Source organism: Aotus nancymaae, unplaced genomic scaffold, assembly GCF_030222135.1.
Source record: "Aotus nancymaae isolate 86718 unplaced genomic scaffold, 86718_ANA_hifiasm-v0.15.2.pri h1tg000014l, whole genome shotgun sequence".
NCBI lineage: Eukaryota > Metazoa > Chordata > Mammalia > Primates > Aotidae > Aotus > Aotus nancymaae.
This window is the reverse complement of record NW_026988425.1, coordinates 54864948-54879801: the sequence shown is the minus strand read 5'-3', so window position 1 is coordinate 54879801 and position 14854 is coordinate 54864948. Positions and strand designations below refer to the sequence as shown.

The window sequence follows — 14854 nt, the reverse complement described above, 5'->3', positions numbered from 1 at the left end:
TGAGATACAAAGATAACACCTGATTTCTGTCAGTTCATTTTTGGTAGATTGAGGTCTATATCAAGTTTTCTTAAATCCATGCTGTCTGCTGATAAGTTTGTCTCGTGTTCATGTTTTCTTCTCTGCATAGTGAATTATCTGTTTTTAGTATGCTATAGCTTCAAGCACTATACCAAGTTCTCAGTAAATGTGAGTAATTATTATAATTACTGTTTGGTTCACTTCCTTCGATGTGTGGCCATAAAATTTAGGAACCATTACTACATGTATCTTATCGTTGCTTTAATTTTTAACTTAATATAAGTAACCAGTGTTACAGTTGGTTATTATTCTTTCCAGAGATCTTCTGTGCACATACAAGGAAGTATTTGTCTTGTGGCTGGCATTAATTACATATTTTACTGATTATTCCATAGCAGCATAGGTAAAGCTATTTCATTCCTTTATTTTAATAGGTTTTTTTTTTGAAACAGAGTCTCACCCTGTGCCCAGGCTGTAGCAGCACAGTGGTGCGATCTTGGCTCACTGCAACCTCTGCCTCCCGGGTTCAAGCGATTCTACTGCCTCAGCCTCTGGAGTAGCTGGGATTACAGGTGCCTGTCACCAAACCCAGCTAATTGTTGTATTTTTAGTGGAGACAGTTTCACCATGTTGGGCAGGCTGGTCTCAAACTCCTGACCTCAAGCGATTCACTTATCTCAGCCTCCCAAAGTGCTGGGATTACAGAGGTGAGCTACCATGCCTTGCCCTTTTATAACTTTATTCTTTTTTCATAGCATAGTATTCCATTGTTCAAATATACTAGTTTTTTTAAACAAGTCTCATATTGGTGGACATTTGGATTGTTTCTAGGTCTTTTGCTATTAAAAGATTGCTACAATTAAAAAATCTCCTGTGTGTATCTTTCATGCAAGTATAAGTGTGTGTGTGTGTGTGTGTATATATATATATATATAGTGTGCATATATATGGTATGTATATATATGGTATATATGTGGTGTATATATATATATGTGTATATAGACAAACACACACACACACACACCATATATATATACAAAGCAAGCAAAGGTAGATAACTTCTGCAAGGTTTTTCTGATTTCACTCTCAGTGATGCTAAAGGAAAATTAAATACTCATCTGCTTATTTCATTATCAGAATTTAAGTGGTAGATTTAGTGTATATTTAGGTTATTTAGAGAGCGATATATATTCTGTACACAAACACACACACACACACACACACACCATTTTTTTTTTGTACTAATTGCCAAATCGCTCCCATAGGGGTTGTACCAGTTCACATTCCCATCAGCAATGTATGAGAGTGCCTGTTTCTCCACACCTTAGCCAACAGTGTGTTATCATATCAGACTTTATGGTCTTGGCCAATCTGATAAGTAAAATATTTCACTGTAATTTAAATTTGCACTTGTCACATTGTTAACATTGGGCATCTTTTTGAATATATTTTAGAGTTATTTGTATTTCCTTTTCTGTAAACCCTCTGTTTTTTATATCTTTTTTCATTTCTCTACTGAGAAATGTTGAGTTTTTTTAAATTTATCTGAAATTTGTTTTAATATAAGATGAAATATGGATTTCAGTTTTTTTCCAATTGGCCACCTATTGATCTTCACATAATTTGTTGAATAATCTGTATTTTTCCCAAATTTAAAATGCATGTGTATCCACTATGAACTAATTACTGTGTCTACCATGTTGGCCAGGATGGTCTCTATCTCCCGACCTCATGGTCCACCCACCTCAGCTTCCCAAAGTGCTGGGGTTACAGGCGTGAGCCACTGAGCCCAGCCTTAATTTCTTAAATATTTAAAGTATCTACTGGAAGAGAAGCTGCCATGGCATTTTCATTGTACATTTTTCCAGGGCCACATGTTGAAATAACCAGTGCTGACTTCGTTTCAAAATCCTCTCATGCTGTAATTTGGCCTATGTGTCTAGAACTGACTTTGTGGCATTATGGATTGTACTGGGGTATAGGTAAATAACATTTATTCTTTGCCCTCCGGTAATTCATCTTGCCTTATTGATCCCAATCTATTCAGGTAAAATCTTTAGACTATGTAGTGGCCTAAGGTTAACCAATTAATCCTCCCAATACTATCTGTTTCTTTCTTTCTTTTTTTTGAGACAGAGTCTTGCTCTGTTGTTCAGGCTGAAATGCAGTGACATGATCTCAGCTCACTGCAACCTCTGCCTCCTGGGTTCAAGCGATTCTCCTGCCTCAGCCTCCTGAGTAGCTGGGACTACAGGGGCCCGCCACTGTGCCCCGCTAATTTTTGTATTTTTAGTAGAGACTGAGAGTCACCATGTTGGCCAGGCTGGTCTCGAACCCCTGACCTCAAGTGATCAGCCTACCTTGGCCTCCCAAAGTGCTGGGATTTCTGGCATGAGCCACCACAACTGGCTCCTCCCAAAACTTTTCTAAGTGACATATATTATCACCATTTTGTAGGTTATAGAGACTCAAAGATTAAAATTGCTCTGATCTATGGTCACAGAGCAAGTTGGCAGAGCTCAGACTCAGGTTGTGGTCTTTTGATTACTAGTGTTATCCTACACCATTCCAGGATGTACCTCAGATCTGCCTGACATGTGTTTTCCCTCCATTGACCTCAGATAAAACCACCATAACTTGCGATCTTCAACATAACTCCACTATTCCGTCTTGGCTTTAGCAAACCTAAAGACTTTCACCATTTTTATTTTATTTTAAAAATAAATTTTATTGTGGGCTGGGCACAGTGGCTCTCACCTTTAATCCCAGCACTTTGGGAGGCCAAGGGGGGTGGATCATTTGAAACCAGGAGTTTGAGACCTGTCTGGCCAACATGGTGTAACCCTGTCTCCACTAAAAAAGAAAATACAAAAATTAGGCAGGCATGGTGGTGCATACCTGTAATCCCAGCTATTTGGGAAACTGAGGGAGAAAAATTGCTTGAACCTGGGAGCTAGAGATTGCAGCGAGCTGAGATCATGCCATTGCATTCTAGCCTGGGTAACAGAATAAGACTCTGTCTCAAATATATATATATATATATATATATATATATATATATATATATATATAGTATTGTATATATTTGAGAATTACAATGTGATGTTCATTTTTAGTTCCTACTTTTTAATGAAAGGGCTAAGCAAAGGTAGATAACTTCTGCAAGGTTTTTCTGATTTCACTCTGAGTGATGATAAAGAAAATTAAATACTCATCTGCTTATTTCATTATCAGAATTTAAGTGGTAGATTTAGTATATATTTATGTTATTTAGATTTAGGTAATTCTAAAATTCTTTCCCAGCTGTATGATTCTTGCTAGCATTTTTCATAGTTTTATGTTCCCATATAGGAGGGAGTGAACAAAAACATTTAAAGAATGACAAATATTTTCATGTGGGTTATTTGGAGGGAAAACATGCTACAAATTCCTTCATCCAATTAAAATTACACTTGTTAAGGAAAGTCATGTGGACTGATTATTGTATAATAGTAGTTTTTATGTCAGTTCATTATGTATTAGCTTGGTAGCATATGTTTAAATGCCACCTTTTAAAATTCTGTATATGCTTTCAATTTAAGGCTATCAGCTCATATGCTTTGTTAGGGTCCTCTTTTAGGTTCCTGGCAATTAGCTGCAATGTAGTTCATGTGATATTTTTCACGGGATAGGGATTTTAGGAGCAGTAAACAGGGATGGGGTGGAGGTGAGTCCCCAGCCCTGTGTTTTCTGCTTACCATTCACAATTATCACTATAGCAAGGTAAGGTCTTCTAGATGATTTTGCTCACTTCTCTTGAAAGCTGTACCTGTCTGGAGTCCCTGCGAACAGCACCCAATCTGGCCCATTTGGATACTTGAAGGCATAAGTCATTTCATATGTTTGGTGGGAGAAGTATGTTGTTAGGGTCTGGTTAGCTAATGCAGGGCTGGCCACACCCAGGAAACTGGTTCATAAACTCGAATTCCAAGGCATACATGTAAAATTGATCATATACATAGACACAGCCAAGATTGAGCACATGTGTATGTGGGTAATTCTGCTCAGGAGATCCAGTTGTAGATGAGAAGGTTGTTTGGTAAAATTCAAGCAAAAAGAATTTGATTATCCTGTTCACTCTAGAGATGATTCTGTCTTTTCAAACCTTCATTCACAACACCCTTCTAGACAGTGCTGAAAAACCATAGCAGGTACTCTGCCAACTCTGTTTTGGAGACTTTGAGGAAACTACCTTACAGTTTGCATTCAATTTTATATCACCTTCACTAATTTTAACAGAACTGTCACAACCTGCTAAAGCTATTTACCACATAAATGTTAAATTATTTCTTGTTTCTGTGAAGGGTATTATCTAATCATGATCAGCAGACTGGCTCTCTTTTATTCCCAGTCCATGGGATTGAAAGACATCTTAATGCAAAGACCTTCAAATCTCTATTAACCTGCAATCTGCAAAGGTTGGATGATTTAACACTTCTAGATTTTGTCCTAGAATTTGGAGATTCTCCCTACTTGAGGACCTGAACTTTCTATTCCTGAGTCTACCTTTATTCTTTTCTGAGACTTTTCTAAATGGTAGTGTAGGGAGATTAGCAATAAAATAAACCACAAGCCATATATTTTAAAGGTCAGTGTGATCATTATTAAATAATCAGAGACTACTAGGATAGATTGTATTAACCTTCTCTTATTAGGTAGTCCTGGGTTATATTTGGGGTGTGGCAGGATAATACATTGATTTTCACTAGCTTAGCTCCTACTTATCTTTTGAATGGTGTGCTCAGAAGTGACTTCCTCCAGGAAGACTTTCTTGACTTCTGCCCACCATTCCCACTTTGCTGCCACTATTGTAGAGCAAATACTATGCAGTATAACTGTGTACTTGCCTGTGAACTCCAAGAAGGCAAACATTCTCTAGTCCATTTTAAAATTTTTATTTATTTTTATTTTTTATTTTTACTATTTATTTTTGACACTGAGTCTCGCTCTGTCACCCAGGCTGGAGCGCAGTGGCATGATCTCGGCTCACTCTAACCTCCACCTCCCGGGTTCAAGAGATTCTCATGCCTCAGCCTCCCAAGTAGCTAGGATTACAGGCACCCACCACCACGCATGGCTAATTTTTTTGTATTTTTTAGTAGAGACGGGGTTTCACCATGTTTGCCAGGCTGGTCTTGAACTCCTGACCTCAAGTGATCCACCCATCTAAGCCTCCCAAAGTGCTGGGATTATAGGTGTGAGCCACTGTGCCCAGCCTAGCCCATTTTTTAAAAAACAGCTTTATTGGGATATAATTCACATACTATACAATCCAGTCATTTAAGGGGCACAATTTAGTGAGTTTTAGTATGTTCACAGAGTTGTACAGCTATAACAATCAACTTTAGAACATTTTTTCACCCCTAGAAAGAAACTCAATACCCATTGACACTCACTTCTCACTGCCCCCTCACTCCCAATCTCCAGACCTAGGCAACTACCAATCCACTTTCCATCTCTATGGATTTTCCTGTTCTGGACATTGTGTATAAATAAAAGTGTGTGTAATCTTTTGTGACTTTCTTACTTAGCATAATGTTTTCAAGATTCATTTGTGCTGTAGTGCGAATCAGTACTTCGTTGCTTTTTATTACTGAATAATATGTCATTGTATATATACCACATATATTTGTTGGTTCATCATTTAATGGACATTTGGATTATTTTCACTCTCTGACTATCATGAATAATGCTACTATGAAGTTTTTCTTCATAGTTTTTGAAGTTTTTCTGTGGGCATATGTTTTCAGTTCTGCTGGATATATACCTAGGAATAGAATTGCTAGGTCATGTGATAACTCTGTGTTCAACTTTTTGAAGAACTGCCAGATTGTTTTTATAGTGGCGGTTCCACTTTACAATCCCACCATCGATATGTGAATGTTCCAGTTTTTCCATGTCTTTACCAAAATTTGTTGTTGTCTGACTTTTTAGTTATAGCCATCCTAGTGGGTACAAAGTGGGTCATGTCCATTTTTGAATCCCCAGCATAGGGCTTACTGTGGTGTTTATAAATGTTGATTGACTGACCGAATTCATTTCACCATCTTGGTCTTCTTACTGCCCTCCACACTGGGAAGCTGTGTGCTATCATGACAAGTATAGACTGGAGCCGTGAACTTTGAACACTTCCTCTACGGCTTAATAACCATGTGATCTGGAGCAAGTTTCTTAACTTCTCTGAGCTTCAGTTTCCTTATCTGTAAAATAAAGATAATGGTATTTCTCTGATAGAGCTGCTAGCAAGATTGAATGTGATAATGTCAATGGAACACCTAGCACAGTACATGATCCAGAACCTTCAGTTAGTGGGCATTATTGTTATTCTCTTGGATAACTTGGGTTGCAACTCGCTCTACTCCCTTGCCTCAAGAAGTAGAGACAATAGTTGGTTTCAGGGGATGTGCCTAGTTGTACTGCTTGTGGTATGCTGGGTCAGCTCCCTTTGTTTCAAGAAAACTCTGCAATCGCCTCACAGGATCTGTTAACACCTATTCGACTTTTGAGCAATACTCCAAGATGACTACTGAGGCTGGATGAGAAGGCTGATTGTCACCTGTGATTCTGCTTCTTCCTTGTGCATTTTTGACCCATTTCACAGATTTAGATGCTTCTAATAAATCATTATGAAAATTATATTCATTTCAGAACAACTGATTTTTAAAACTTTAATCAAGACAGCTTTCTTGTTGTAAAAGACTTCGATAATGAGGATCCCAGGTTGGCACAAGCTGATTTGGGCAACTGAGAAAAGTCTTTCCAACCTTTGTCAGAGAAGTAGTTTAGCTGAGTTCGTTCTTGTTGCCACTTTGCTTTTGAACCTCTTGGTTAATATATAAAAGCAGAGGAACTGCTTTCATCTGAGGCACACAGTGGCAAAGTTCCCATGGCAGGAAGTGTTTGTTCTTACAAATCTCATACATGGTGGTCACAGGGGAGACCTCCGTATTTTGTTTTGCTTGTCTGGGCTTTATCATCATTTCATGATTGTTTCAGTGTTTTTGCCTGAGAGCTAACTGAGAGAAAAGACTGTGATGCACTTGCTCTTAGGGACCTTCTTAGCCCCAGTCTAACTGTCCAGTTTTGGCTCCTGCTTCTCCTCTTTGCAAATCCTTTTGTACTATAACCAGGCTAGTAGTCTTTTAACAAGTATTCCCTGACCTAATAATCCTTGTTTCTATTAACAGAAAAAAATTTGATAGAAACAAAAACAAAGAGTTGATGACTTCTGAGATTCGGAGGGAGGGATGGGGGCAGGTGAGAAACAACTTACTGAAGAGAAATAGAGATTTTTACATGGGAGAGCAGTAGGGAGTGTTGAATGAGAAGAGTGGAGTCAGATAATGGATCTGAGAACTTGGGACTTGATGTGATTTAGAATAGGGAAAGGTGAAAAGGTGATGAAAAGTGGTATTTTAGGACTATTTTTTCTCTTAATAAGATTAACTCTAAGCACTTAAGGGATATACGAGTAGAGGCAAGAATTATCCAGGCCCAATTATAGTAATACACGTGTCAACTGAAGTTCTGGTTGTTAGCAGTGAGAATTGTGCGGAACATTTTCATTTGAGAAAAGTCAGGGGAATTTGTAACAGCTCACAGGCTGGAGGTAAAAGAGCACAGTCAAAGATGATTCCAATGGTTTGAATCAAAAGAAAAGCCATTAATACCTGTGAAGGCGATGGATAAAGAAACCTGTTGGTTGAAGATAGAAGCTGGGCAAGATGAGTTCCTTTTGGGATTAGTTAGGCTTCCTGTGGTGGGGGAATATCCAAATTACAATGTTTATTGGCAGTTGGAAATAATGGTCTCTGGCATGGTTGAAAGGTTGGATTCAGAGCTTAGACTTGGGAGTCATTACCATTGTTTTAGGAGCAAGTAGATGGAAAGAAAAGAGCCCCAAGGTTTGAGGGGAGAAATCCTCCAGTGCAGGGTTATGAAAAAAAGAACCAGCTAAACAAACAAGCAAGAGCTGAATGATGGAAAGGCTTGAGGCCAGTGAGATGAATGCTATATCTGGAAGCCAAGGTCAGGGCTGTGGGAAGGAAGGAGAGGTCAACAATGAGGGACTGCCAGCAGATCAGGGTAAAAACTTAAGAGAAGCCTTTGGGTTTAGCAAGAAGGAGGTCCCTAACATTTGTGTATAATTCCAGTGAGAGAGGAATCTTTAACCAAGCAAGATGGTTATCTGAGAAGAGTCACACCTTCCATCAAGCATCCCTTTAGAGATGCTGTGGTTCAGAATCCCTGCTGTGCTGAATCACAGTCTGTCAGATCTCAAGAACAATCCATTTCCCTTATTTAATTATCATATGACTATTCTTTTTTTTTCCCAATTAAATTTTACAGCTTGTCTACTCCAGCCTAGAGAGGGCTTGTCACTATTGTTATGAAACAACATAGGTCACAACCAGTAAAACTTTTTCTATTCCAACACATTTTCTGGTGAAAATTAAATATACACCAAACAATAAATTTGGTTCTCTGTTGTCAAACTTAACAGCAAGAAACTCTTCGTTACATTGTGCTGTTTCATTTCCTCTCAAGATAAGATTTATTCTTTATATTGCTCTTTTGCTTGCTAATTCATTCATTCATTTTTTTGGAGAGATAGGATCTTGTTCTGTTGCCTAGGCTGCAGTACAGTAGCACAATCATTGCTCACTGTAACCTTGAACTACTGGGCTTCAGTGGTCTCTTGCCTCAGTCTCCTGAGTAGCTGGGACAACAGGTGTGTGCTATCATGCTCAGCTAATTTTTAAAAAAACTTTTGTAGAGATGAGGTCTCCTTGTGTTGTCCTGGCTGATTTCAAACTTCTGACCTCAAGCAATCCTCCTGCCTCGGCCTCCCAAATTGCTAGGATTAAAGGCATGAGCCACTGCAACTGGAATTATATTTCTCATTTTTGTTTTTTTCTAGAATTTATCTTAGATTAAGATTGAGACTAGGTGTCTTACTCTTTATGTTGCTATAAGAAAATACTAAAGAATGGGTAATTTATAAGAAAAAAATTATTTCTTACAATTCTGGAGCCTGGAAGTCCAAGGCCAAGGGGCCACATCTGGTGAGGGCCTTCTTCTTCTTCCTGGTGGGACTCTGCAAAGTCCTGAGGTGATACAGGGCATCACATGCTGATGGGGCTCATGAGAGCTGGCTAGACTGGCTTTTATAACAGACCCACTCTCCTGGTAAATAACTCACTCCCTCCATAACCCATTAATCCATACATCCATGAAGACAAAGATGGATGGCCTTTGTGTGAGTTATACAGGCCCCAGTTTTTCAGTTTCTAATATTTTATTCCTGGTATGTCATTATTTATTTATTTTTATTTTTACCTTTTCCATTTCCCTTTTCAGGAATATGTCATTATTTATTAGTTGAACAAAATATAGTGGAAAGAGGAAGATGCCTGCTACTTATCAGGAAATAAGTCAGATGGATTAGTTGAGAAGGACACTGAAGCCAATAAAGAGAAATACTTAGAATGCCCAGTATGATAATGACTAAACTATCTTCTATACTATATAGAGTAGTATGTATATAGTGTGTGCATATACACACATAAACTGTATACTGTTTTTTTATTTTAGGTATGAATGATTATAGTTCAAATGAATAAAATGCGAATAATTTGCAAAGTTTTTTTTAAAAAAGGTACAACGGACCTTAATGAAAACTTATTCCTCAAGTTTTTGAGAATCAAATCTCAGTTAAGAAAATCTTTTGAGAGGATCAAATATAGCCTTTCAGTAAAGGGCAGAAACACAAATAGAATACAGTTAGACAACAGAAAGTTGAGCAGTTGACCTTGTCATGTGAGTTATTTACGGATAAACATACCTTATTATGCTTCTAAGTTAAAATTGAAACTGAGAAAACTGGGCCTTCTTACTGCCCAGTACAGCTATGATAATTTCTTTATTGATTGATGAATACTATGGATATTTATACCTTGACTTACCTCCCCTGGGCTGGTACTGTACACAATACAAATTTGCTTAAGAAACCCTTCCGCCCTACCCTACAAGAACTTACAAAATTCTAGGCAAGGTAAAACATATATACAAATGAAATGCAGTATAATGACTATGAAGTATAGAAGTATGTGCAGGAGTTAGAACCAAAATATTAATAACAAGTGTGGTATGGATGTCCAACAAATCAGATCAGATGCCAGCCCTGAAAAACTGACCTGGCTGTTCTAATGCACAAGAGTGGAATATCAGTACTGGCTACATATGATGTGCTGTAGGATTGCATATTTGTATAGTTTAGTAATGGATTCCACTGAATAATCATGTACAGGTAATGGACTAATCTATCATCAGTTTTGAATAAAATAATGTTTCTAACATGAATTCTTTGTAGAAGCTTTTTAAGCAGAAGTTTAGTTAAGCAGTGGGTTTAGAAAAATCCACATGAAAAGCCTTTAATAAATGAATGAATTCACCATCTCCCTTTCCCTTAAGTATGTGATTCCAGTGTCCGTGTCCTCACCCATGAATGGGAAATGAAGGTGTGTGTTAAGTATTAAAGTATAGCAGGAGGAGGATCCTAGGGGTACTGCCCTAAACTGGGCCAACCTGCTCCTTTAGTTCTTCTGCCCGCAAATGTTTTCCTTTATACTATAAGAAATTGTCTATTTTATTCTCTTAACTACCTAAAACACTCAAAGATTCATTTGTGTTAACAAGCATTGTCTTAAAAAACAAAATCAGAAAATCATAATGCGGGGTTTCCCTAAATGTGGTTTGAAGGACCACCTAAATGAGATTGCCTGTGAGGAAGGCCCTGGAAATATCTTTCAGCAAGTGCCTCAGGAAAGCCTAATGTACATTCAAGTTTCAGTATTAATGATGAAATTACTTTCTTTCCAATATGTAGCCAACATGTGTTGCAATTTAATAAATTGACTTTTTGTTTGTTTGTTTGAGGGGAGTTAGGCAGTTGTGTACTTGGGACATTTTTGGTGGGTTTAAGGCCTTGATGCATTAAATACCTGTTATGCTTTTGTTTCAGTGAAATACTTACTTCGAATTTCCAGCTGACTGAAATGCAAATACGGTTTAGAACCCTAGCTGGTTTAAGTTGAGTGCTGGTGCTGAAATAAGGACTTTATCTTGCCTGCCTGCTTTGTATTTGTGGCTAGTGGAACTTCCCTTGAAGCTATGGTTCTTCTATTTTCTTCCTTTTTTCTGATTTCCTGTGAAATCAAAGCTTTCTCTTAGGGATATACATAAACACTCATGCAATTTCAGCTTCTCTTCTCCCACCAACTTTTCCTGATCTTACAAACGTATTCAAGATATTTTCATCCTTGTCCTTTACTCTCTTCTTTCTTCCTCCTATAAATAAATATCTTGAGTAACGGGGTCATAGAAAGGGAGTGATCCCAGAAGTCAGTTGAACTGAGTGTTGGGTTCAACTCTTTTGGAAAATCCTTCAGAACTTCAGTCGTCACAGCTAGACAAACTCTAGAGGTCCCTCCAGTTCAAACCTTTCTCTGGGATGAATTTATATTTGTCAAGACTAGCTACTTTCAATGCCTCCTCACTCCTTAGGGCCTGCGTTTAATTTCTGCCACCCAGCTGTGTCTTATACTATAGAAGTTTATAAATTATTAGCTAATTTTAAAATTCAGTAGGTTTTTTCTTCATCCATATTCACTCAACACTGGATAACTAGTTTTCTTCCTTAGATTCTTTGATACTACCAATGCCAGTTGTCAGCCTTAACATTCTTTTTCCTTCTTTCATGTTTAAACATTTTAAAATAGAGTTGTCAGACATACACAGAAGTAGAGATTAACACTTATATACCATAATCAACCATCCTCAGAAATTGGTAATATTTCACCAGTCTCTTAATATTATTTTTTAAAGAAAATATCATTTTGTTCTCATAAAGTAGTAAGTACATACTCATTCTAGAGGATTTAAGCAACAGAGGAAAGAAGAAAAGTATATGATTTTCCTTAAGTAAATCACCCCAATTCCAACACCCAGAAATAATGATCACTATTGTTATTAGGTCAGCACCTTTCTAGGCATGTATACAGATGAAATGCTGGACACCTGGATAGCTAGCCAGATGTATTTTAATAAATTTGATCATATATGGTACTTGTAAATAAAAAGTATTGAATTTACCTCTACTAGAACTTAATAGAAAAAAAAGAAACTGAAATGAACCTGAAGAAATTGCTGATTTTCAAATAAATATTTTCCCACACAGCCAGGTTACTTAAATGAGATCTGAAAATCTTGTATGAAAAGAGAATGTGAAAACCACAAAAAAGCTGGAGTCATTCTTTTATTAAAAAGTAAAAACTGTGAATCCCTGGCTCTACTAAACATACAAAAATTAGCTGGGCATGGTAGTGCACGCCTGTAGTCCCAGCTACTCGGGAGGCTAAGGCAGGAGAATTGCTTGAACCCGGGAGGCGGAGGTTGCGATGAACCAAGATCGCGCCATTGCTCTCCAGCCTGGGTAACAAGAGTGAAACTCCGTCTCAAAAAAAAAAAAAAAAAGTGAAAACTATTTTCTCTTAATTTTGCTGTAACACTAAAACTGCTCCAAAAAAATAAATTTTATTTAAAAAATATTTTTGACAGTCTTAATGGCCATATTAATGGACTCACTACTATAAAATTTGAGGATATTAGCATTTCACATTTCTTCTGCCTTCCTTTGCCCTCATCTTCTGATTTTTGTCAGTTACATTATTTTAATTTGTGGAAACAGTGTAACATAGTGGCTTGTGGAACCTGGGCCTAGGAACCAGGCTGCCAGGCTAGCTATGTGAATTTAGGCAGATTACTTAACTACTATGTCTTAGTTTTCTTCATCTGTAAAGTAAGGATAGAGTTGTTGGGTAATGTAAATAAGTTAGTTGATCTAAATAATCTAATATATAATAAATGTTTAGTGAACATTATTTATAATTCTATCTTATGGAATTCATAGTATTTACATGCTATTCTATAGACTTAATATTCTTTCTATATTTAGAATTCAAGATATTTTGATCCTTGAAATAAGTCTGTTCACCACCAGTCAGTATTTTTGAAAAGGGTTTTCCATCCCAAAATTTCTTTTGATTAATCTCTATATTGACTAGACTTTATAATGCTGTCTTTTTTTTCAAGAAGGCTAATGGATAAACATCCTTTCTTCTATTTTTGGGAAGGTTATTTCTGTGGCCTTTGTATTTGAAAAAGATCTTAGGTATAATTTTCCTGAGTTATGCTTTGTTTCTTGTAAAACTTTGTGTTAATCCATTTGGCATTGAATGCTGCTTTAGAGAAGTCTGATTTAGCCTACATTTCTCATTTGTTTTCTTTTTTTTTTTTAGCTTACATTTAAAAAAATTTATATTCAGTAAATTCACTTCCTTTGGTTCACAGTTTTCTGCATTTTAATTCATGCATAGAATCATGTAAGTAACACCACAGTTAAGATACAAATCTTCCCATCACCCTCCAAAATTCTCTTGTGCTGCACTTTGTAACGAACCCCCCTCCATCCTCCAACCCCAGGAAACCTCTGACATGTTATCTATCTTTATAGTTTAGCTTTCTTTAGAATTTCATGAATGAATTTTATAGTATGTATTTTTTGGAGTCTGGCTTATTTTACTTAACAGAAATACATTTGAGATTCATCCACGTTGTATCAATAGTCTTTTCATCACTGAGTAGTAGCTCATTGAATGGATATGCCATTGTTTGTTTATCCATTTATTAGTCAAAGAACATTTCAGTTGTTTATTATTTTGGGTGATTATTAATAAAGTCACTATAAGGACGGGCGCGGTGGCTCACGCCTGTAATCTCAGCACTTTGGGAGGCCGAGGCGGGTGGATCACGAGGTCAAGAGATCGAGACCATCCTGGTCAACATGGTGAAACCCCGTCTCTACTAAAGATACAAAAAATTAGCTGGGCACGGTGGCGCGTGCCTGTAATCCCAGCTACTCAGGAGGCTGAGGCAGGAGAATTGCCTGAACCCAGGAGGCGGAGATTGCGGTGAGCCGAGATCACGCCATTGCACTCCAGCCTGGGTAACAAGAGCGAAACTCCGTCTCAAAAATAAATAAATAAATAAATAAATAAATAAAGTCACTATAAACATTTATGTACAGATTTTGGTATGAATATAAGTATTTCTTTCTCTTGGGTTAATATTAAGGGTAAAATTGCTAGGTCATATGCTAAGTATTTGGGATTTTAATAGGAATTGTGTTGATTAATTTAGGAGCATTGACATCTTAACGATATTAAGTCTTCCAAACAATGAACATGGTATCACTTACCATTTATTTAGGTTTTCTTTGATTTCTTTAATTTGATTTTTCTGCATAGATGCATAAGAATTTTTTCTTATTCTTTCAGTTCATCAATTTAACCAAGATTTGTCTTGCTATTGATTGTTATGCATCAGATTTTCTTACAATCTTGTTTTCTCAGTCTGTCTATAAAGTCAGTAGGAAATTATTTTTTGTTATGTATTTGAATATTGTTACTTTTTCTTCTGTTGAATTCTGTACTTTAGAAAGACCAATTACCCTTATATGGAATCATCTTTGCCCTCCTTATTATTATTTTATTGCTTTAACCTTTGTCATTTTCATTTGAACACTTCAGCTTTTCTTCTATATCTGGAAATCATTATTTGGCTCTGAATACTCTGTTTCTGACTGTTTGATTTATTTTTTAGTGTGCTAATGATGCTTTGGTCCTCAATTTGTTGCATTGGTTCTACATTCTCCCATTCCATTTTATTCTTTTAT

The 14854-nt window shown here is 36.9% G+C and overlaps 1 protein-coding gene across 1 annotated transcript in view; it reads left to right on the top strand.

Annotated features, from left to right (window-relative positions):
- The first annotated feature begins 575 nt into the window (after positions 1-575).
- Positions 576-14854, top strand: part of ELOVL7 (ELOVL fatty acid elongase 7) — a 70633-nt gene continuing 56354 nt past the window's right edge. The window contains exon 1 of the mRNA XM_064376001.1: positions 576-593. The gene's annotated coding sequence lies outside the window, so the exon portion shown is untranslated. The remainder of the gene's footprint in view (positions 594-14854) is intronic.